General features: G+C 36.0%; 1 protein-coding gene and 1 pseudogene across 3 annotated transcripts in view; one reads left to right on the top strand and one right to left on the bottom strand.

Annotated features, from left to right (window-relative positions):
* EYS (eyes shut homolog) overlaps positions 1-22,126 on the bottom strand; it is a 743,667-nt gene that overhangs the window by 99,622 nt on the left and 621,919 nt on the right. The gene's annotated exons all lie outside the window — the stretch shown is intronic.
* On the top strand, positions 1,849-3,969 carry LOC107651445 (T-complex protein 1 subunit beta-like; annotated as a pseudogene).

The following is a 22,126-nucleotide window of genomic DNA, read 5'->3' on the forward strand; positions in this document are numbered from 1 at the left end:
TATATGCACAGTTGGAAATACAGTACAGAAATACAGTATGACATAATAACCTGATTGAGTATTTGTGTATATGTCTGTTTGTATGTATGTGGTGGTGTCTGCTGCTTACACTCTAAAGGGTTTCAAAGAAAAATCGAACATATTAATCAGTGTTAAAGCATCAGGTACTCCCTTTTTATTTTACAAATTAAAGGGAAAGCTGGTGAATCTTACTGGTAATACTCAAGGAATCATGGAAGAGAAGTAATAAGCAGTAAGGAAAGGGCAAAAGGACAGTTCTCCCTCCCCATGTAAATGAAGAAGCAAATGACACCTTTAAAACTCAGTCAACCTTTTGAGATGCCCAAATGGGGCTCAGATTAACACCTCTAAATCAGGGGAGAGAAAACCATAAAAGAGGTGTAATCTGAACCTTTGCCAGAGAACTTCAGGTATGATGGCATTTAGGTGGGCATACAATCAGAGCACAGAGATTCTACTAGATAGACTATAGATGAGAATTTTTTTTCTGTTCCCAAAAAAAATCTATATATTTAATGTCAACACCAAATTGTTCATCTCAATCCACCTATCAGTTAACCTTTTGGAATAAAAAGAGAAATAAAATTTGAACACAAGTTAACAGGCATTCAAAAATGCAGGGTATTTAAGGATAATTCATATGTATGATATCAATAAAAAAGCTAAAACATGATATGTCTTCTTCAAAAGATCTGACACCATTCTAACAACTTAAAAAAAAAACAAAGAAAATAACTGAAGGTATGTAAAGGTATTACAAGTTTTATGATGAGTTTATATTTTACCAAGCTGGGGATGAATCTCAGTATATAACAAAGAGAACAATTAGAAATACATACAAAGTAGTTAATTCTAGTGAGTTTGGAAGGCAGAGCACTAGTAGTTAATGGGATCAGAAAAAGCTTCATGCAATAGTTCTGTATTGAAGGAAGTCCAGGTTGTTATGAGGTAGAGGGTTAAAGGCATGGAGATCATAGGTGGAGTATCATGAGGGACAAATGGAAAGAGGAACAATTGGTTATACTATTCTACATGATTAATGAATAATATGAACCATGGGAAATAGCTTGGGGTATGTTATTCAAAAGATTCAGAAGCTAAAAAGGTATTGTATTTATTGGGGAGAAAAAAAGGAGGGATCTCTAGTTGAAAGACTGAAAATAATTTTGTAGAGCTAGATGACATACCAGCTGAAATCATAAATCATATGGGAAAAGCTGAAATCATAAATCATATGGGAAAACCTTAGTTTCTCAGTTGCTACCTTTATTTTTAAGAGCCCCATGATCAGCAAAAACGATGATAGAAAATTAGATGGAAGCATCTCTCATCATCTCTTTGCACTGTACTGGATTTAAGATTTTCCACAATGGAAAGATATCTCTTCAATAAAATGTGTGATACTGCATTTTTCTCTTAACTTGAGAATTATACTGGAGTAAGTTAGTGGTAGAAAATAGGGACAGGCAAAATTAAACTGGAGCATATACAAAATATGCTACCAAAGAATCATAAAAGAAATAGAGAACAATTTCTATTAGAGATAAAATTGAGTTTTCATAATTATTATTCTATATCTAATCCTTATTTTCAACTAACTGACATGAACTTTATGATTTCCAAAAAGTCAAAAGTAAGGCACATATTACGCAGACTGTAGACAGCATCAACATTTTTAAATTTTTTGATATCCTGAAAGAAAGGATTGTTTACATATAGGCAAATGGAAAAATAGAAGGAAATGTTTCTCTGTTGTGGTATATTGACAAAGGTTAATTTCTTTATACTAAAAATAATAATATTTTCTTAGTTGTACAAAACAAAATAATTTCCATTACATATTTTTTCCTTTGAGAATATGACTTTTCATGTTATTCTCTTTTCATCTTTAAAAAGAGACTTAATTGGCTCCTCTCCCAGAGAGCTGACCTGGGCAGACTGTAAATGGGCTAGTGGTGTGGTTGCCGGGAACTTTGGAATCATCACATCCCTTTTGCTTGCACCCATCAACATCTTCAAGGCTGGTACTGATAAAGAAAGAGCTGAAACATCCCATTTGTCTTCTTTTACTTGTGCCATCAACATTGGAGACTTAGTAAAAAGCATGTTAGAACCCAAAGGCATGAATACAATTCTTTTAAGCAGTGGAAAAAGCGCTTCTCTTATGGTAACCAATGTTGGTGCAACCATATTAAAAACTATTGTTGACAATCCAGCAGCCAGAGTTTTAACTGATATGTTAAGGGTTCAATATGATGAAGTTGGTGATGTAACTCTGTAACTGTGTTAGCAGCTGAGTTATCAAGGGAAAGAGTCTTTGGTTGCAAATAAATCCATCTTCAAACCATTATTGCTAGTTGAAGAGAAGCTACAAAGGCAGCAAAAAGGCTTTGTTGGAATCTACATTTGATCATGGTTATGATAAAGCTGCATTCCATGAGTATTTAATAAAAATTACTAGAACCACAATGTCTTCAAAACTCTTAACTCATCACAAAGACTACTTTACTAAATTTGATATAGAAGCTGTCCTTAAGCTGAAGGGTTCTAACAATCTCAAAAAATCATCAAAAAACTGGGAGGAAGTCTGGCAGACTACGATTTAGATGAAGGTTTTTTTTTGTTGTTGTTGTTAAATAAGAAAATTGGAGTAAATAAACCAAAGCAAAATGAAAATACAAAAATTCTTATTGCATATACTGGGATGTATATGTACAAAATAAAAAATATTTGGTTCCCAAGTAAGAGTTGACGTTAAGTAAGTAAAGGTTGCAGAAATAGAACAGGTTGAAAAAAGGGGGGGAAATGAAAGAGAATGTTGACCACATCTTGAAGCATGAAATAAATTGCTTTATCAAAAGGCAGCTGATTTAAATTTGGGGTTGCTGGCATGATGGAAATTGAACATGTAGACTTTGCAGGTGTAGAATGCCTAACCTTTGTTACAGGTGGTAAAATTGCCTCAACTTTTCAACATCCAGAACTGTTAAAGCTAGGAAATTGCAAATTTATTGAAGAAATTATGATTGGAGAAGACAAACTCATCCATTTTTCTGAAGTAGCAATGGGTGAGGCTTGTACCATCGTTTTACACAGTGTTAAATACACAGTGGATTCTAGATGAAGCAGAAAGACCATTCTTTGCATGATGCCCTTTGTGTTCTTGTTCTGACTATGAAAGATTCCGGAATTATTTATGGTGATGTTTGTTCTGAGATGCTGATGGCCCATGCTGTTACAGAACTTGCAAGCAGAATGCCAGGCAAAGAAGCTGTTTCAGTGAAGGTTTTTTTCTATAACTTTGAGAATTCTGTAAACCAACACAGCTGACAATGCTGGTTATGACAGTTCAGATTTTGTAGCTTAACTCCATTCTACCCACAGTGAAGGCCAAAAAATATATGGACTTGACAAAAAAGAAGGTACCATTAGAGATATGGCTGAGCTTTACATAACAGGAAGTTTCCAAGTGAAAAGAAAAGTCTTGTTGTGTGGCTGAGGCAGGAGAAGTAGCTCTTCATGTAGATAACATCATTAAGGTAGCACCAAGAAAATGGGTACCAAATCACCATTCCTGTTAGATATTCCCATATACCAGAAGATTCTGGGGCCAACCATTTCATAACATATTAGTTGGAGAGAAGAGCACTTCTTAAGGAACACCAAGGAACAGAAACTTATCTGAGAAGCATATCCATAAATTTGGACATTTAACTTACTCTTCTATTTCTATATGGATCTAATTTATTTGCCATTTCATTTTCAGATAGCATGAATTGTTTTTTTTTTAATTTGTTTCCCCCTACTGTGCAATGAAATAAAATTTCCAATGTTAAAAAATAAATAAATGACAAATAAAGACTTAATTGGTTCTATGTTGCTTATAGCTTAGAAAAAACAAAGCAAAGGAATTTGGAATAAAAAAGGGTGTTTGAATCGTACATGTCCTATGTACTTACTAATAACATGACCTTGGGCAAGTCAGCTAAGTTCTCTTAGCTATAAAAAAAGGAAACTGAAAGAAATGATATTTAATATTCTTTCCAAATGTAAATTACATAAACCTTTAATTCACAAAATTGGTATTCAGAATAGTCCATGATCTGACTCATTTAAATCTATAGAGTTTCCTTTTCTATAGTACCATATATACATCAAAAGTTCCTATCTAATTGTATTACTTTCCATGCCATGAATATGTCTTCTACTTTCCCGCTTGGTGCACTTGATTGAAATCCTTCTTTCCACCTGGAATTATCTCTAATCTAATCTATTTGTCCAAATTCATATCTTTCATAAAGTCCCCCCAAATAGGCACAACTGAACATTTTTGTCTTCCCTCTTTTTAGAGCTCTGTGTTTCACTTTTATGGTGTTTAATACCTGCTACTTAGAACCATGGTTAATTCTATGTAACCCTATTTTCTAAGGACCAGAGTAGTTAAGGTCAGGGAGACACCTTAGCAACATACTTGTCTTCATGAATTCTTTCCCTGTGATAAGCCATAAAACAAAGGAAAATACAAAAGAGCCAGTGTTCTATGCCCCTCCTTCATTCCCTCCATTTTCCCCCATGTAAATATAAGAACAAACTGGCAAAAAAGTAGACATGTCATCCTAAAATAAGAAGTTTTAATCATCCATAAAAGTTAATTTATTTTTTATTTTTCTACATGTGAGAACTTTGAACATGAACAATAGTCACATGGACTACTGGATAAGCTAACTCACAGAAATTGTTCCATTTTCATTTTAAATTAATCCAGAAGAAAGAAAACTGGTATGGAAGGATAGCTCAGAGATATTCCTGGGAGAGACAAAGAAAAGAATTGGGGAACTTAATTTTTTCATGCATTCGAAGGCAACCCCCCCCCCAAAACAAAAACAAAAAACAATTTCCTACATTGTGTCTACACTGGATCATGTTTGTCCTGTACCTATTTATCTACATGATGTCTTCTTCATTTAATGTAAGCACCTTTAGTGCAAAACCTATTTTCACTCTTTCTTTGTACTTCAATCATTTACCACAGTATTTGGCACATGATAATTAAATGTAAATGTGTGTTGATTGATATTTATTTTCAATTTAATTTCATAATAACTATTTGCAATGTCAAAAATTGCCACTTTTATACTACTAATCCCTGTGTCAGTAGATGAAAAATGAGAGAAATTGTATGAGAAACTTGCTAAGACTGACAAACTTAAACCAACAAATACTTTAAGTTGGGTATCTTCAATGTAAGTAAGAGTAAGGAGGCTAAAAAATGTATTGAAAAATATGGTTCAGGAGAAGTAAAAGACTAATGAACTAGAAAAATATTTATGATTATATATTATGAATAATTTCTTCAAGAAAAATCAAATAATTCTGGACATGAAATTGAAAACATAGAGCTCATTTCATTTATTATATTTTAGAAGGGAAATTACTTTTTTATGGGTCTGGTAAAGAGGTACCAAACAGTTTTTTTGAGCAATTATTGATAAACACATAAAGGAAACTAAAAGAAAAACAATTGGATCAATTCTGTCCTAACCTAACATATTGAAGAAAGGGCATTACAAGGAAACAGCTATGTGGCTCAGTAGATTGGAAGCCAAGCCCAGACACAGGAGGTTCTAGGTTCAAATTTGACCTCAGTAACTTCCTAGTTGTGTGGCGCTGGGCAAGTCACTTAGCCACTTATTGCCTAGTCCTTAACATTCTTCTGCCTCAGAATCAATATGCAATATCAATTCTAAGATAAAAAGTAAGGCTTTAAAATAAAAGAAAGAAAAGATATTGATACTAATGAAAACAATTACATAAACTAATATCTTCATTTACTGTAAAAAAGTAGACTAAAATAGCCTAATAAAAATCTTAATTAGTAAATATTTGACTTACTTGCTAAACAGAGACAAATGATAATAGAAAACTGCCATTGAAACTTTTTTCATAAAATTTTACAGAGAAAGATGGCAAAACTATTTATTGTAATACTTCTTGTTTTAGCAAAAAAATAGAAGCAAAGTAGATGCCCATCAACTGGAATATGACTAACTTATCATGAAAGAAGGATGGAAGATTGTAATTGGGTATGCCTCCTAAAAAAGCAAGAAGCTATGGAAAAAAAAAACAGTTTAAAGGAATCTTGGTGTGAGAAACAAGCAAAGTACTCAAGGCAGAATTGAAGAATGAAAATGTAAAGATAAATTATGTAAAAGATAGAGAAGATTGGCAAATAGGTTTTTAAGAAAAAAATTTACATTATCAAGGATAGCATACATAGCACATTTGAATGGTAATTGAATAGCATTTGATACACTTGTTGAGTAACTGGATATGCCAATGAAGATGGGTAATAATGGGCAAATATACTGGACAAGAACAATGATCTACAGAAAAAGGTCTGCACTATTGCCAAAAACAATATTGAAGGCATTAAGTTGCCTGAAGGGAAACCAAAGGCATGTAAGGAAAAAAAAGGAAGCCTCAAAAATCATTACTATCCAAAAAAAGTTAATAAGGAGAATCTTAATTTTTGGCACATTTTCCTTCTTTTCCATTTTGATGTTATTTTTATTTTTGATTTTGTTTTTGTTTTTATTTTTAGAGTATAACTTACCAAGAGGATTGTCTATAGTGGTACAATGGTACAAGCAAACTTTCACAAACTGTCTTCTAAAGTAGAATACATTTTTACAATCACAGAATTTATGGAAAACTGTAGGGAAAATGAATGAATATTGTTGCTCAAATTCCATTTTGAAGAAGACCAATGATATCATATAGTAAGGGTTTGATTTACACATGAATTGAATTTAAGTGAGGTAGAGTTGTAAGAATTTGTCAGCCTCACTCTACTGTAGTCATTGAAGTCTATCAACAAGTGTAATGATTGACATTTGAGAGGCAGTGTATATTAAATTTAAGTTAATTTATTAATCATTGTCTCAATAAAATCTAAACTAGGCAGTAGACTCCTTCTATGATCTGTACAGACACCAAGGAACATGAACAGGACAAAAGAAAGTGGCAAAAGAAACCTGAGCCAAATCAGAATGACTGGGCAGGAGAGGTGGGCCACAGCAAGAGCATCCATAACCAGAAAAGAGATTGGGAACCTCAGAGGTATATTGATATATACCCCTTGTGATGCTATTGTTCCATCCCTCTCTTGGATACCCCAAGACATTTCTGATTGGCAGTCACTGAGGAGTTGGGCTCAGTGACCTAAATCCCTCCCTCATTATTTCATAAAAAGAAGAGGTAGATTTTAAGGATGCTAAAAAGCCCGTTTCCTCTGTGCCATGTAGCTGGATAAACATGGCTGAAATGCACATGATACCAAGAGCTTGCTGACAATTTATTCTTTCAATTGACTCAAGTGACTGTTCTTCCCTAGCCTAAATCCTGTCATCCTTGCAAAGATATCAACAAAAGGAATCATCCAACCCAGTTTCATAACCTGGGGGAGAACCTGTTTCAGTTTTATAACCAAACTGTTCTTGGAGGGCTAAAGGGTAAATTACTTCACAAAAGAATTCCCAATTCAATATTAATTGTCCACTTCAGATAAAAGTTAATAATACCACTGTCAGTCCCCCAGGATGCAGTGGATGACCTCCCCATCTTTGATGTGTGATAAAGTTCTATGCACTCCACAGCATCAATTTTAGCCACCTTCAAAGCCATGAGAATAATCTTTCTCATATGCCCATTTTGTGGGGGAAAACCTTTACATGCTTAGGAGAAACATCCCCTTAAATCACCAATGGGTTTGAGCCTGTTTCTTACCCTTGGCATGAAATTTAAACTGCCTGCTTACAAAGTTTTATGCTGGGGTGTAACTGTTTCACATGCTACAGTTTCATGGAACCACAGGTAAGACCTTGGTGAAAGATAGACATCAAAGGTGAATGAGCAACCCTGAAAAGGGCTCTGTAAGCCCTCACACCAGAGGTACTACTCCTCTCTAAAAACTCTGTCCACTTCATTGCTATATAATGTTTGAGCAAAATACCACCTTTACTTATGTGGTATCCTGCACGAATGATTTCACAAATGATGCTACATAGCAGAAGAGGTATTTATTATCAGACCATTGATTGAATTGATTGAAAGGTATAGAGGGTACCAAATCTCATTGTTTGTTGTTTGTAATGATAAAAATATATTTGATTTGGTAGAGAAATTAACACCTAAAAAGTTTCTTCAAAAAAAAAAAAAGGTATCTCCTATGTATGTATAAGAAAAAAATCATAGTCTTAAAGGAAGAAGTATGTTTGCCAAAGATGTTAGCAATTGTAACATAATTCAAGTGGAAATGAGAGTTCCATAGATACTGTATAATCTGTTTGTCTTTATATTTTATTTCAACATTTTGGTAAAATTTCAAAATCTTCTAAATGATATTTATATTTATAAAAAATATAAAAATAAAAATCCCCATAGTCTAAATATTCAAACAAGAAATGTCAAGTGAATGCATAATGTTTATAGTCCAGAATACTGGAAAATATAAACTATACATCACATCCATCAATGTTTATCTCACTTATCTCACTTTATCTCTATCTATATGCTGAAGAAATAGAGAGGGAAAGAGAGAAAGACAGACAGAAACAGAGAGACAAACAGAAACAGAGAGAAGCACACACCTGGCACAAAAACTGCAAGAGGCCTGGGCAACTATAATAGACAGTATTTCACTATTCATATAATTTCACTGCTATTGCAATGATATAAGGCAATGTAACACTAAGGTATCAAAAGAATTTAAGATGTTTTACTCAGAAAACAATGCAGATACATATGGTAGACGAATCTTTTTAAGACATTATAATGAAACAATTATGCAGGAGAGGTGGTATACTACTTATCTGATATTGAATAAGTCATTTTAATTTCTATTGGCCTTAGGTCACACATCTTTAAGGAGAGGAAATTGAACTAAATTACCTATAAGTTTCTCATTCTAGCTCTAATTTTTTAAAATATATGATGCAAAAAAGGAGATAGGCTTTTTATTTCATGAGAATGGAAAATAACAGAGTTTTGATGCTCTAATGATACACTTACAAAATCTAGACAATATGTAAAATGACCAAGCATGTAGCATAGATCCTTTGTGGCAAGCCAATTTTAGAGGAATGGACAATAATAATATAGAAGATATAGTCATCAATAAGATGAAATTTGTACACTAAGAGACAATACAAACTTCAGTGAAGTGACCGAAAAAGATTGGTATATTTGGGTATACGTGCCTCATGCACCCTAGTTTATTGTAAGTTTCTTGAAAGTTGAATCTATTCCTAACTCACTTTTTTAATCCCCTACAGAAAATAAGAGAGTATTTTATATGCCATGGCTGAATGTCTTTGTTAAATGAATGAACAAGAGTCATATGAATTGTCTCTATTCAGAAAATACATAGTATATATGAAATGTACATATATGTGTGTATACATATTATACATATACATAATACACACAAACATATATATTTCCATTAAATAATTAGTTTGCCCATAAGATACTTAATTATTTCAAAGATAGACATAATCACTCTACACATTTTTCTTTTGTTCTATAAAATTGTGATGATTGGAAAAAATATATAATTTTGTTGCTTTTTGTATAATGAACCTGTTGGCAGATCCTTGCACAAGAGATGTCCATCCTTTGAATGAGATTTTGCTTAAAATCTTTCTAGATTAGTGTGGTTTGCCAGAATTTACATGGTAGTGGCTTTGAAGCATCTATGTCACTTTCATACCACAACTACTAAAAGTAGTAACTTCTCTACTATTATCTTATTATTTTTATTACATATATGTTTCACCTTGAAAATACTTGGTGTTTAAATATAGAAAGTCATGAAAGTAAAGCTGATAAAAATAAATGTGTTAGTAGAAAAATAATAAGAAAAGTAATATTTTCCTATGAAGATATTTTCCTGTGGAAAGGACATTTCTTTCAGGGAGTCACACAAATGTCTAAGTTCATTTCAGCACAGTTACTTCAATGTAGCTTTCACTAAAACTCTAAAATAAATGAATATTTAATACAGTACTTTTTGACACAATTATGACAGGTGGCTCATAGACTACCTACAGTGCTATTAGAAGGACCAAATCATTAGATCTGCCTGTGACCATATGTTAGTAGGGTTGGTGCCAGTATAAGGCACTAAAGGTTTTGATGTTTATATTGAAACATGATTCCCAAGGCAGAAAAACACCATTAGTACAAAAAAAGTACCAATAAGGTCTATGAGTTGATATCATTGAATCTGCTTTAGTAATATGTCAAATAAACTGGTCTTTGATGGATGAAATGTAATATTTCATGTGATAGCTCCAATTTGATTGTGTGGTTGTATCATGAAGCTATTTCAGAAGTCACTCTGCTTCCAACACCATTTTTCAAATGCACAGCAAGGCTCAACATCCTTCATGAGTTTTCAAAGAGGTTGTAGGACTAAATACTGCAGATTCCTTGTAGCAGTCATCTAACTTACAATGCAGCATATCAAGAAATAAATTCTCTTTCCTGAACGTGCCACCTAGCATCTCTTTGCGTTTAATATAGTCTTCATAAAAAATTTGTATAAAAACGTAAATATAAGGGAATTCAATGTATCAAAACTAAAGGATCATATTTGACTCTTCAGTTATCATTACTGAAGCTCAATCAATGAAGGAGAATTTATCAAACTATTATTTATGTGTCAGACATTGTTCTAGATGCTCAGGTTATAAAGAAATATATATAATTAGTCCTTTCCCTTAAGGAGCTTGCATACAATTTAGTGAAAAAAATATGCATATATGTGGTCAGGTTATTAGCTACTGAGAGATCAGGAAAGGCTTCATGTAAAATGTTGGAATTTACTGATTCTTGAAGGAAACTAGAAATTCAAAGAAGTGGACCTGAGTGAGGCATGTTTCCCAGGCATAAGGGAGAGAATGTGCAAGGCATTAAGAGCAGAAATAGAATGCTATAAGTGAAGTATGCTAACAAAGTGATATTGACTGAACTATAGAGTGCTTGGAGGAGAGTAGTGTGTAATGAGACTGGGAAGCTAGGTTAGAAATGGGTTATAAGGACTTTAGACATAAAGCAGAGTAGTTAGCATACATACCTAAAGGGAAGAGAGGGGAAATTTTTGAGGAAGGGATTCTAATCAGGCAGCATAATATATTGGTTAGAACACTGATTAGCTCAATAATTCTAGGCAAGCTCACTGATCATGGTAGAAAATAGACTCCCCCATGTCATCCTACAATAATAGATTAAAAAAAATTGGACAAGTCACTTAATTTGAAAATTAGCAGAGCTAATTACTATAGTGGTTTTTTGGTTGTTCTATTTAAAAAGTCACATTCATTTTTAAAATTTTAATTAATTTTTATATTTAATTAATTTATTTATTACTATACCAGGATTCCTCTCTTTTACATTAAGTAATAATGTAAACAACTCATATTAAAGGTAGATTCTTATTTTTATATATTATAGTAGTAAGACATTTTATTACAGATGTTTGCTTTCTTGAATCATCTCTATAAAACAGATCACAATATGAATATTACTTAGTAAATAGGAACATAGGGAGTTAACTGAGCTACCACAAGATTAAGTGATTTGCCCAGTGACTGGGTTATTCAGTGGCCTCACCACTATGTAGTATTACCTCTATAAACTTATATTTAGTAGCCTTGGATTTTTAAACATGTAAATTTCATAGTACACTTAAAAATAAAAAAAATATTTTTTCTCAAAAATAAACATAAATATATTTTATTTTTCCCATTTGGGGTTTGTAAATGTAACATCTGACACTAGTGCATTGGGGTCCCTGGGTGTGATTTCATACATCTGAAATAAATAGGGAAAATGATTTTATACATATGTACACATGCAAATATATGCATATGTATATGCATACATGTACACAACATTTTTTATTTTTTAATATGAGCACTGTATTAAAATTTTATTTTGTGCTGGTCTCCCCATGTGGATGACATCATGATTTGAGTTTCTGCCCCTGAACCAATCCAAGCACATCTCATGCCTATAGTTGCACATCTTACCAGTCATAGTTGAGCTAATGGTCCCCATAAAATTCAAGCTTCTCAAAGTGAATGAAATCCTTAGGATATAAATGAACACATAAAGGTAGTGAAATCCTCACCTGAATCACAGATAAACTACTCATCCTCAAAGTTCCTATTGACATTAAAGAAGCACAACATCGAGTGAGTGGGCAGGTTTCAATTTTGGAGGCAATATATTCACTGCCTCAGAGTCGTATTTGCTCCCATCTATAACTTTACCTTTCAGCTGGTCCCAAAGCAATAGAAGGCTCTGGGTGCAAACTGGCAGTCTGTCAGACATTGCCTTTAGTACCAGTGGGTGATGACTTACAGGCAGAGGGCTCAATCGCATCCACTCTTGCCTCCTAGAGTCTATGGATCAGTGACAAGGGACCACTAACAGGGTTCTGAAGCAAGAAATAATCATCATTGAAGAGATAGATCTTTGCTGCCAATTGTGTTCTAATGGGCACAGAGTCCTTGACAACCACAAATCCTATCACTACAAGGTCTGCTGTGGTTTGGGGGGGGCAACACTTTTAGGAAGCTTAGGTGAGTCACTAGTGTCACCTTGTTAAAATGGAAATGCTATTTTTAGGAGAGGGATAAGCTGGTCCCCCAGGGAGTCAGCAATCCCCAAAAACGTTGGCACAAACCCTCGTAAGGCCACTTGTAGCAAGAGATAAACATTATCCCATCCTGCCTGACCCACTTGGGAATGGAGTCCTCAGTCAGATCAGCTGACAAACAGATAGGGCTGAAGTTTATTTTACAAATGGTAGTGCCTCTGGTTCTGCTGAGTATCATTGCTGGGTAGCAGCAGTCCTACCCTACAATTGCTACTTCTTTAAGGATTGCTGGAAGAAAACATAAATCCCAGTGGGCAGAGCTGAAGGAGTTCCACTGAGCCATGAGAGACTTGCTAAAAAGCAAAGGAGGGTTATGGAAGAAGCAGAACTCGTCCAGGTGGTTGATGACTTCCTATGATTAACAGTTCAGACTTCCCCCATTACTGCACAGGACATGCTTCATATGGAAATAAGACTTATAAAATGGGCACCTGAGTGTTAGGGACATTGAAAGAGTGCTGGACTTTCATGTTGGTTGAGAAGGCTAAGAGTGACAGCTTCCATATCATTCCTGGACCAGGTCACCAGGGAATGTGAACTATAAAATGTATTCTACCTCCAGAAACATAATCTCAAGGGCAGCGATGTTAAAGTGTGGGCACCTCCCCAAAATTGACAGTTGGACTCTAAAGACCTTTGCCCTCTCAAGCTGGAACTTTTAAATATGCCAATACCATGACAGACACTTACACTGTACGTATGCTGTGTCACACATATAGGGTTCTGACAGCCCATAATTTCATCAACTGACAGAGGAAATCTTTGTACCCAAAGCCATCCACAATGGTCAGTGCACATATTTTACAGCCTGGGCCATGCAATAGTGATCAAAAGAACATGTTATTTTGTGGTCTTTCCATTTTTCCTATAAGCTACAAACTAATGGACGGATGTAAAAGCACAATGGACTCTTAAAAACCAACTTGCTCAAAAGACTTGGGGAAAATTGGACCCCCAAGTGAATGTGGATAGGAGCATTTTTCATGCTAAACAATTGGTCCCTTGACCCCTATTACAATGTCTACAACCTAGTTCTTGTCCCTGTCTCACTCAAAGCAAAGAAGATGTCTTCTAATGGCACCCTGATAGAATTCTGGACCTCCTAATCCCCATATCTAAGGAGAACCTACATCTTTTCCCCCTACCAATGGTTGGGAGTAGATAAGGGTGAAGTGATATGGGTATCAGACAAGAAAGTATTGATGCAATGTAATTTCCTTAATATAGAGGAAGGAGAAACACCCAGAGTTCCAGTCACTAGACCACCAAGTTTGCCACACTTTCAGATGGGACAACAGCAATCCTCAGTAAGGATGGCATGATCACCTTCCAGAGACTTGTCAAACCATAGTGGGGAATGAGTGAGCCATTAGACTAGGAAAGCCCCTCTCTTAATGACACCAAAGTGACAGCCTCAGATCCAATAAGGATCACTAAGCCTTTATCAGAAGAGAATTCAGGTAAATATCTCACCCTCAAGAAGGTAGCAAACACCACTCTATAGAGAGTACCATTGAAACTGCTCCGCTGATAATTCAAGACACTCATGGATTCTCAGCTCAGTTCCCATTACAATCAATATGTAATAATGGGAAGTAGGACAAAAGAACCATTAGGGGAAATTGGAATGTAGGAATGGCAGGTGGGAACTGAACAAGGACTTATGGGAAATTCTCCTGAGAAGCAGGGCCTTGAGGGCTGAGATGCAGAAGGGAGTGGAAGGAGCTGTTTCTAGGGCCATTCAAGACACCTGTGGAGATTTCTGTCACTCCAGAAATCCTAACATTGCTGATTCCTGTCAAGAAACCCAATTTCTTCAGACTTTCATTTCCATTAACTATTAAGATACTGGACTCTAATTGGTGAGCAGTGCTCACTCCTCTTTTTTCTACCTCTTACCTTGGGCATGAGAAAATGTTGTACTTCAATAATTATTTTTATTTAGAAAAGAGATTTAGGGCAACCAGAACCCCTCTAAACTCGACCCTTTGCCCCAATCAACAATTAAATCTAACAAGCAGTCAGATAGTGAATTCAATCTCTTTTTATTTTTATCTAGAGAGTAAACCCATTGGTAGACTGTTGCCAGTTTTCAAGAAGACACAATGGTGTGGGCACCCCAAAGCAGTGCATATCTGGATTGAGGTCCCAAATACCTCTCCTTGTAGAGAAGACTTGAGGGCCAGTACTGCCATCAAAGGGCAAGCCTTCACCAAGGGGAGATCTCCATTTTGTCTCCCTTAAATAACTTGGGGACTCTAGGAGGGAGTAATGAAGGAAGCCATTTTCATTCACCTTTTCCTCACTGTCTCCAACCCTTATTTCTCAATCTAAGGAGTATGAGTCCCCCCAACCCCCAATTACATTTGGCTGAGCCAGTTTTAGGGTGAAACCTACTATAAGGTAATAGAAATTTATTTTAAATAAATTGGACTTGTAACCTGGGGCATTGTAGAAGAAGAGATCCATGGGAAGTTGAAGCATGCAATGATGACTACTGCAGAACAACTAAAGGATCAAATTGAGGACACTGCCGGAGGATTTCACAAATTGGCTGAAAGCAATGCACTTTGAGATCTATCCTGATGGGCCACCTATTGTTGACTATCTATTATCCAGTAAGGAAGGAGTTTATGGTTTTATAAACTCTTGCTGTTACACATAGATTGTTCCATTAGTAGAAATAGCCCTCTTCATGAACTATATGAGGAACAGAGTAAAGATTATTGATGTCATCATCACGGATATCAAGAAAATTCCCCCTAGTCTTCCAAAAGTTTTCACTGATCTTTTCTTCTGGATATTTCTGGGAAATGGGCAGGATTCCTATGAGGATACTTTGATCTCATTGTGCTTGCTGTAATTTTGTTTAGATTACTACATAAACCAGTAGTATATAAGCATGGTCAGGGGATCAGAGAGAAGATTATTTAAATTGTATCTTGCTCTGGTGCCCTAGACCTACACACCCCCCTCTATTCAGTATTATATGTTTTATCAGGAAGTAAGATTAAAAAGAAGGAACTGAAGTCATATGCAAACTGACCTAAAAATACAAAATTGCATTATATAACAATGAAAATTCACATTCTAATAATATGTGCCAAATGAAGAAAACCATTTAGGGCAGTTATGGCAAACCTATTAGAGGGGTGAGTCATTTCCTCAGGTATCTGTGGAAATGGAAAGGGCATAGCCCTCTCTGCATCCCTCTGGCTTTCTGGTAATGAACTCTGGTGAACTCTGTACTAGGGTGAAGGTAGGCATGCCCACAAAGAGGGCCCTGAGTACCTCTTCTGGCACTCATGCCATAGGTTAACCCTCACAAGTGCTATGCTTATCAAAGTTATAATCCCATGAAATGTAAATTCTAGACAAATTCCAGACCTCCCTAGTTCCAAACTTGTACAGAAAATTAATATTGAAATGTGAAATAATTTCCCCTTTAGCCCCTCCAAGAACAGTTTCTTTTTAAGACTGAAAAAGTTTTACCCTCTCTAGACTATGAAACTTTTGTTTAGGTCTTAAAAGGGTAACAGAATTTAGGCAAGGTTGAGCAGTCACTTGAACTACTTGAGAGATTAGGTAATGAAATCAACAAGCTTTGGCTATCATTTTGGACCACAGTGACACAGTCATGCGGCAGTGAGGAAAAGGGTATGTTGGCATCCTTAAAATTAAGTTGGGGCCTCTAAATCTATCTTCTTTGTAGTTATTTACCAAATCAGAGATGTCTTGAGACGTCTAAGGGAGGGACAGAGTGATGAGGTCACAAAGGGTATATATTTACATACCCAGGAGAGTTTTCTCTTTTTCTTTTGGCTATGCAGACTCTTGATGAGCCTCTTTTTGCTGACTCTCTGTTGTTCACACCTATTCAAATTGTAAAAAGAAACTGCCAGCCAGTTTAGATTATCCTAAGTAGTCAATAAATTAACTTGAAATTTTAAAAAAGGTTTTTAACATTTTCCCCAGATTACATATTGATACAATTTTCAATAATCATTTTTTGACATTTGAGATCTATATTCTCTCCTTTCTTCCCTTTCTCCAAGATGGCAAGTAATATGATATAGGATGTACATGTGTTATCATTCAATACATATTTCCACATTCATCATAATATTGATAATTTTTGATGATGCTATTGAAGTATTACCAAAAACTTTGGGATAGTTTGGGTACATTCACAAACTAAGTGCAAGGAAGAACTTATAGAAGTTGGTCTGCTTCAAAAAAAAAAATACCTATAAAAATGAGACTTCAAACTACTGTTCTTCACCCTGCCCCCTGCACTCTCCTATCTCCATCAGGTTCATGCTATCTAGTATAAAGGTAAAAATTAATGGTTGGGCAATAACTTTATGAAATTATGTGGTTGCTAATATTTATTATATCTTGAGTCAGAATTTTATTTACAAAATAGAGGGGAAACAATAAAGTAGAGAAATGTGAGGGGGATAGAAAAGTTATCTATTCTATCTTAATCCAGGCAGAGATTAATTAACTCTCAATCAGGAAGGTCAATAGTAAGTAATTATGCAGCCACCTACAAAATGGAATCTAGTTTCTCCAGAAACTAGGAAAGGAGACAATCTTTCACCCCCACCACAAAATAGTCCAGGAGTCCAAGTTCAAGTTGAAGCCAAGCTCCAAGCCCAGGAATACAAGTCACAGTCTCCAATTAAGCTCCCTCTCCAGTCAGGAGGCTATCTCCACAAGGCTGACTCAAGTTGCAGAATCCATGGTTTTTTGTGGTGATATCTTGTCCCTGCCCCTCTTCACAGGGACCACTTACAGTTTCCAAATTGTCAGGGCAGTGTTTGTGGGAATCAGTTCTCACCTTGAAGGAGTGAGGGTTAATACTCAACAAAAGGGTTCACAGATTCCTGGCTGATTGAATTTCTGAGAGTGTAAACTCTGATCATAGTATTCACAAGTTTGGGACTGAGTTAAAAGGGTGGAGCTTTCTAAATCAGTGACTTGTGAGTTCTCTTAGTACCCTGCTAGCTTCTCACCTAATACTAAGTAGAGTGTTCAATCTTTGTTGATTCAATTCAAAAGTAGACAAAGGAGAATTAATCCTCTCTTCACAATCTAAGTAGGGGTACTTAAATTAGTGTTAACTCAAAATAGACAAAGGGAATAAAGGATTCCATTTCACAAGTGTAAACTCAAAGAAAACAAAGAATTCCCTTTTACACAAGTGCTCCAGACTGTAATTCATAAATATGTAACTGCTACTTTCTAACTGTCCCTATTCCCATGTTCTTTCCATTCTTAGTTCCCTCACCATCTTATTCCTCCATCTCAACCCAGTCCCTCTATCTCTGAATCCCTCCCCACCTTTCTATTCTTGTCTCTGTGCCTTATTAAAGGGGAATGTCTACTACTCTTTTCAAACTGCCAATCATAATGTTTCCCAGTAAGTACCCATAGACTAGGAAAGGAGACAATCTTTCACCCCCACCACAAAATAGTCCAGGAGTCCAAGTTCAAGTTGAAGCCAAGCTCCAAGACCAGGAATACCCATCCCTATTTCATAAATTAATGATCAGTTTAGGCATAAACATTAAATAACTGTTTCAGGTGAAACATCAAATGTATTTTAAAATCATGGCCTCTGAAACCTGCAAAAGCTCCCAGCCTTTGAAACCAGACAACCTTCTGAGAAAACACATTTTAAAATCTTTTTTTTTTAATTTTAAGGGTTTAAGATGGCTGCAAGGTAGAAGGAACATCACAATTCTTCCTACTACCAATCATAGCAAAGCATCACAAAAGGCCAAAAATCAAAATCAGACGAGGAAAGGGACACTGCCAAGGGGCACAGGTTTGAAGGTAGTCAGGGTTTGGACATTTCCACAATATAAGGAGGTAAAATTACACCTGCCAAGGCACAAATTGATACTCCCTCCCCCACACCACCTTCTAGGCCTGAGACAGAGCAAGAGCTGGGTGTATTGGAAGGCTGTTTGGGGTATAATGGAGAAAGAGTAGATGATCCCAGAAAGTAGAAGGAGGGTGAGATGGATTCCCTCTTCAGTCTTCTTTAAATATGTCTCTTCACTAACCCTGCCTTTACTCCCCTTAATAACTGATTAATGGGTGAACCTTTTCCCTTGGGGAAAGAGAGAGAAATCAGCTCTCTCCTCCTTCAATATGGCAAGGAATTCAATTTAAGATAACTGACACTTTATTCTAACAAATGGTAATTAGGGGTAAGATAACAAGATGTCTGCAGGTTGGAGTTTATAGGAAAGAAGGTAAGGACAGTCCCTATCTGTCTAAAAATGTCTTTCTCCCTGCCCCCCAAAGTTCAGAGACCCATGACTGTCAACCTGGTCTCTAAGAGGCTCAGGAATTGGTGACCCCTGTTCTTAGCACAGCCGAACCAATGTCCAGGCTCAGGGTGTCCAGAGGAGCTGTGTGAGATCTTCTGATGCTGTTCATCATCTCAGTTTTGCCACAACTCTTGGTGTCTTTGTGAGGGGGGTGAGGTGTGTGATTAGGATCAATGAGGGATTATGTATGGCTCAGGAGAGAAATCTCTGATCATCCAGTCACCCTTGGCTTCTCAAACAAGAGAGATATCAACTGTCTCCTCCCAGAATCTCCTCTTCCCTCAAGATTCCAAACCTGATCCTTCACCAACCCTTCCTATGGATGAAAACCTCTGCAAGTCCTCCAGGCTCTTTCCCTCAAAGTTTCTGGATCATTCCTCTACCACATGGGACAATTTTTAAATTCTCCAGATCTGACTGAGGACATCGACATCTTAACCCAGAGAACATTGCAAAGCTTTGGCAGCAAGACTTGGAAGCTGAGGCTGAAGAGTTTGGAGCACAGATACTGTGGAGACTCAAAAAATAGCTTCAGGGCCAAAACTGTTCTGTAGCTCCATACACAGAGAGCTGACTACCCTCCTCACTAAGACTTCTGGCTGGGAAGGGAAGAAAAAACTAACACAAAAAGAAAGAAAGGCAAGTAATTCAAAAGGAAAATAACATTTTAAAAGTCATAATCTGGGGAGGTAGAGTCAAGATGGAGGCATAGAGGCAGCAAAAGTTCAGACTTCTGAAAACCATTCCTTACCAATTACAAATTAAATGCTCCTAGGGGACTGAAAATCAAACCTAACAACAAGACAGAGCCAAGGAACCCTCCTGCTGGATTCAACTTAAAAGGTATGTCCCACAAAGCCAGAATTCCAGAACACTCTGGTATAAGGGGAACAAAGAAGGAAGGTTCCAACACCCCTCCCCCTTTTAGAGCACTAAACCTTGAGTGGTAGCTGGATCCTCTGGGTAGGCAAAGACACTGGTCTGGAGGGGTTCAACACAGTCAGTGGAGAAGCAGTTAAAGAAGAAATGCAAAGCTCAGAGCTGATAGCAATTGCAGCAGCAGAGACACTACATATTTGCCCACCTCCCCCATTTCCCAAGGTTTTGGCCTCAGGGCACATCCATCAACTTGGCTTTACTTAATCCCATCAAAGCTGTCAGAGAACAGGGAAACTCAACCTCCAACATACCTCCCCCACAGACTGCAGGATTTACTCCCATCAAAGCCTCCAGAGGGCAGGTAAGCCCAAGCTCCAACACCCCTCCCTCATAAACTGCACTGAGAGATTTACTGACAAAACTCCAAGTGTGAAGGTGGAAGGAAAAGCTTAAAACCACAAAAAAATGAGAGGAGTAAAAACTCAGGCAACTGCAGGGAGTAAAGAAGGGGTAAATAAGAGCAAACAACAGACAAAGGAAAAAAGAACTTGCCATCAACACCTTCTATATAGGCAATAAACAAAGAGCAAATAGAACAAAGAAGGATGAGGGAACACCAAAGGGAAAAAACAAAAACAAAACAGAAACCCCAGTGAATGTGATACAAGCTCTGGAGGAACTCAAAATACAATTAAAAGAAACTGAAGACAACTGGGAAAAGAACTTAAAAACTAAGATAAGGCATCTGGAAACAGAGGCACTTTAATAAAAAAAAAAATAGTGTCTTAAAAGATAACATCAACCAGCTTTAAAATGAGGCAAAAGAGATGAAATATGAGGCAAAGAAAATGAAAGATGATAAAATAGGATGAAAGATGAGCTCCAAAGATAGTCATATCAGGAGGAGGAGGATGACCAAAAAGCCATTAATGAAATCCAGTCTTTAAGAACCAGAATACAACATTTAGAAGCAAGTGACTTCACAAGGCATCAGGAAACTATGAAACAAAATCAAAAGTGAAAAAATTGAGGAAAATATGAAGCACCTCATTCACAAAACAGAAGATTTAGAAAATCATTCCAGGAGAGACAACTTAACAATCATTGCTCTACCAGAAGATCATGACAAAAGAAAAATCCTGGACATCATACCATAGGAAATTATACAAAAAAACTGCCCCAACATTCTACAACAAGAGGGAAAAGTAGAGATTGAAGGAATACACAGATCACCTCCTGTACTTAATCCCCAACTGACAAGACCCAGGAATATTATAGCCAAATTCAAAAACTATTAGAACAAGCAAAAAATATTATAAGCTGCTAAGAAGTCATTCAGATACCATGGAACCACAGTGAGGATAACACAGGATTTGGCTGCATCTACACTAAAAGACTGAAAGGCATGGAATATGATATTCCAGAAAGCAAGGGAACTAGGTCTATAACCAATAATCAACTACCCAACAAAACTGATTTTATTCTTGCAGGGGAAAGTATGGTATTAAATAAAATAGAAGAATTCTAAGCATTTGTAAAGAAAAGACCAGACCTGAAAAGAAAATTTGATGGCCAAGCACTGAACTCAAGAGAATCATCAAAATGTAATTATAAAAGAGTAAAAAAGAAAAAAAAACAAATAAAAAACACTTTTTTTTAAGAGACACAATAAGTTAAAATGATATGTATCCTTATAAGAAAATAGGTCATTGGTAACTCTTAAAAATTGTTATTATCACCTGGGAAGCTAGAAGACTTACACTTAGAGGGAACAGTGACAAACTGTATATGATGAAATGCCAAAACATAAATATACATGTATAAATATATGTATGTATAAATACATATATATATATATAATTAGAGCTAAAAAAGTGGTTAATACTTAAAAAATGGGAAAAGAAACAAAAGGGGTTAAATTTATATGTCACAAAGAAGCTCATGGTGGGAGGGAGGAGAACATCAATACACTGGAAGGGTAAAGAGGTTAGAGATAGGAAGTACTCAACTCTTATGTGCATTGAAATTGACTCAAAGAGGGAAGAACAATCCAATTCATTGGGGCAGAGAATTTATTTGGACCCTATAGGGAAGTATAAGGGTAACAAACAGAATGGTGGGGAAGGAAGCAGTATAAGGGAGGGGGTAGTTTAAAAAG

Source organism: Monodelphis domestica, chromosome 2 (assembly GCF_027887165.1).
Source record: "Monodelphis domestica isolate mMonDom1 chromosome 2, mMonDom1.pri, whole genome shotgun sequence".
Lineage (NCBI taxonomy): Eukaryota > Metazoa > Chordata > Mammalia > Didelphimorphia > Didelphidae > Monodelphis > Monodelphis domestica.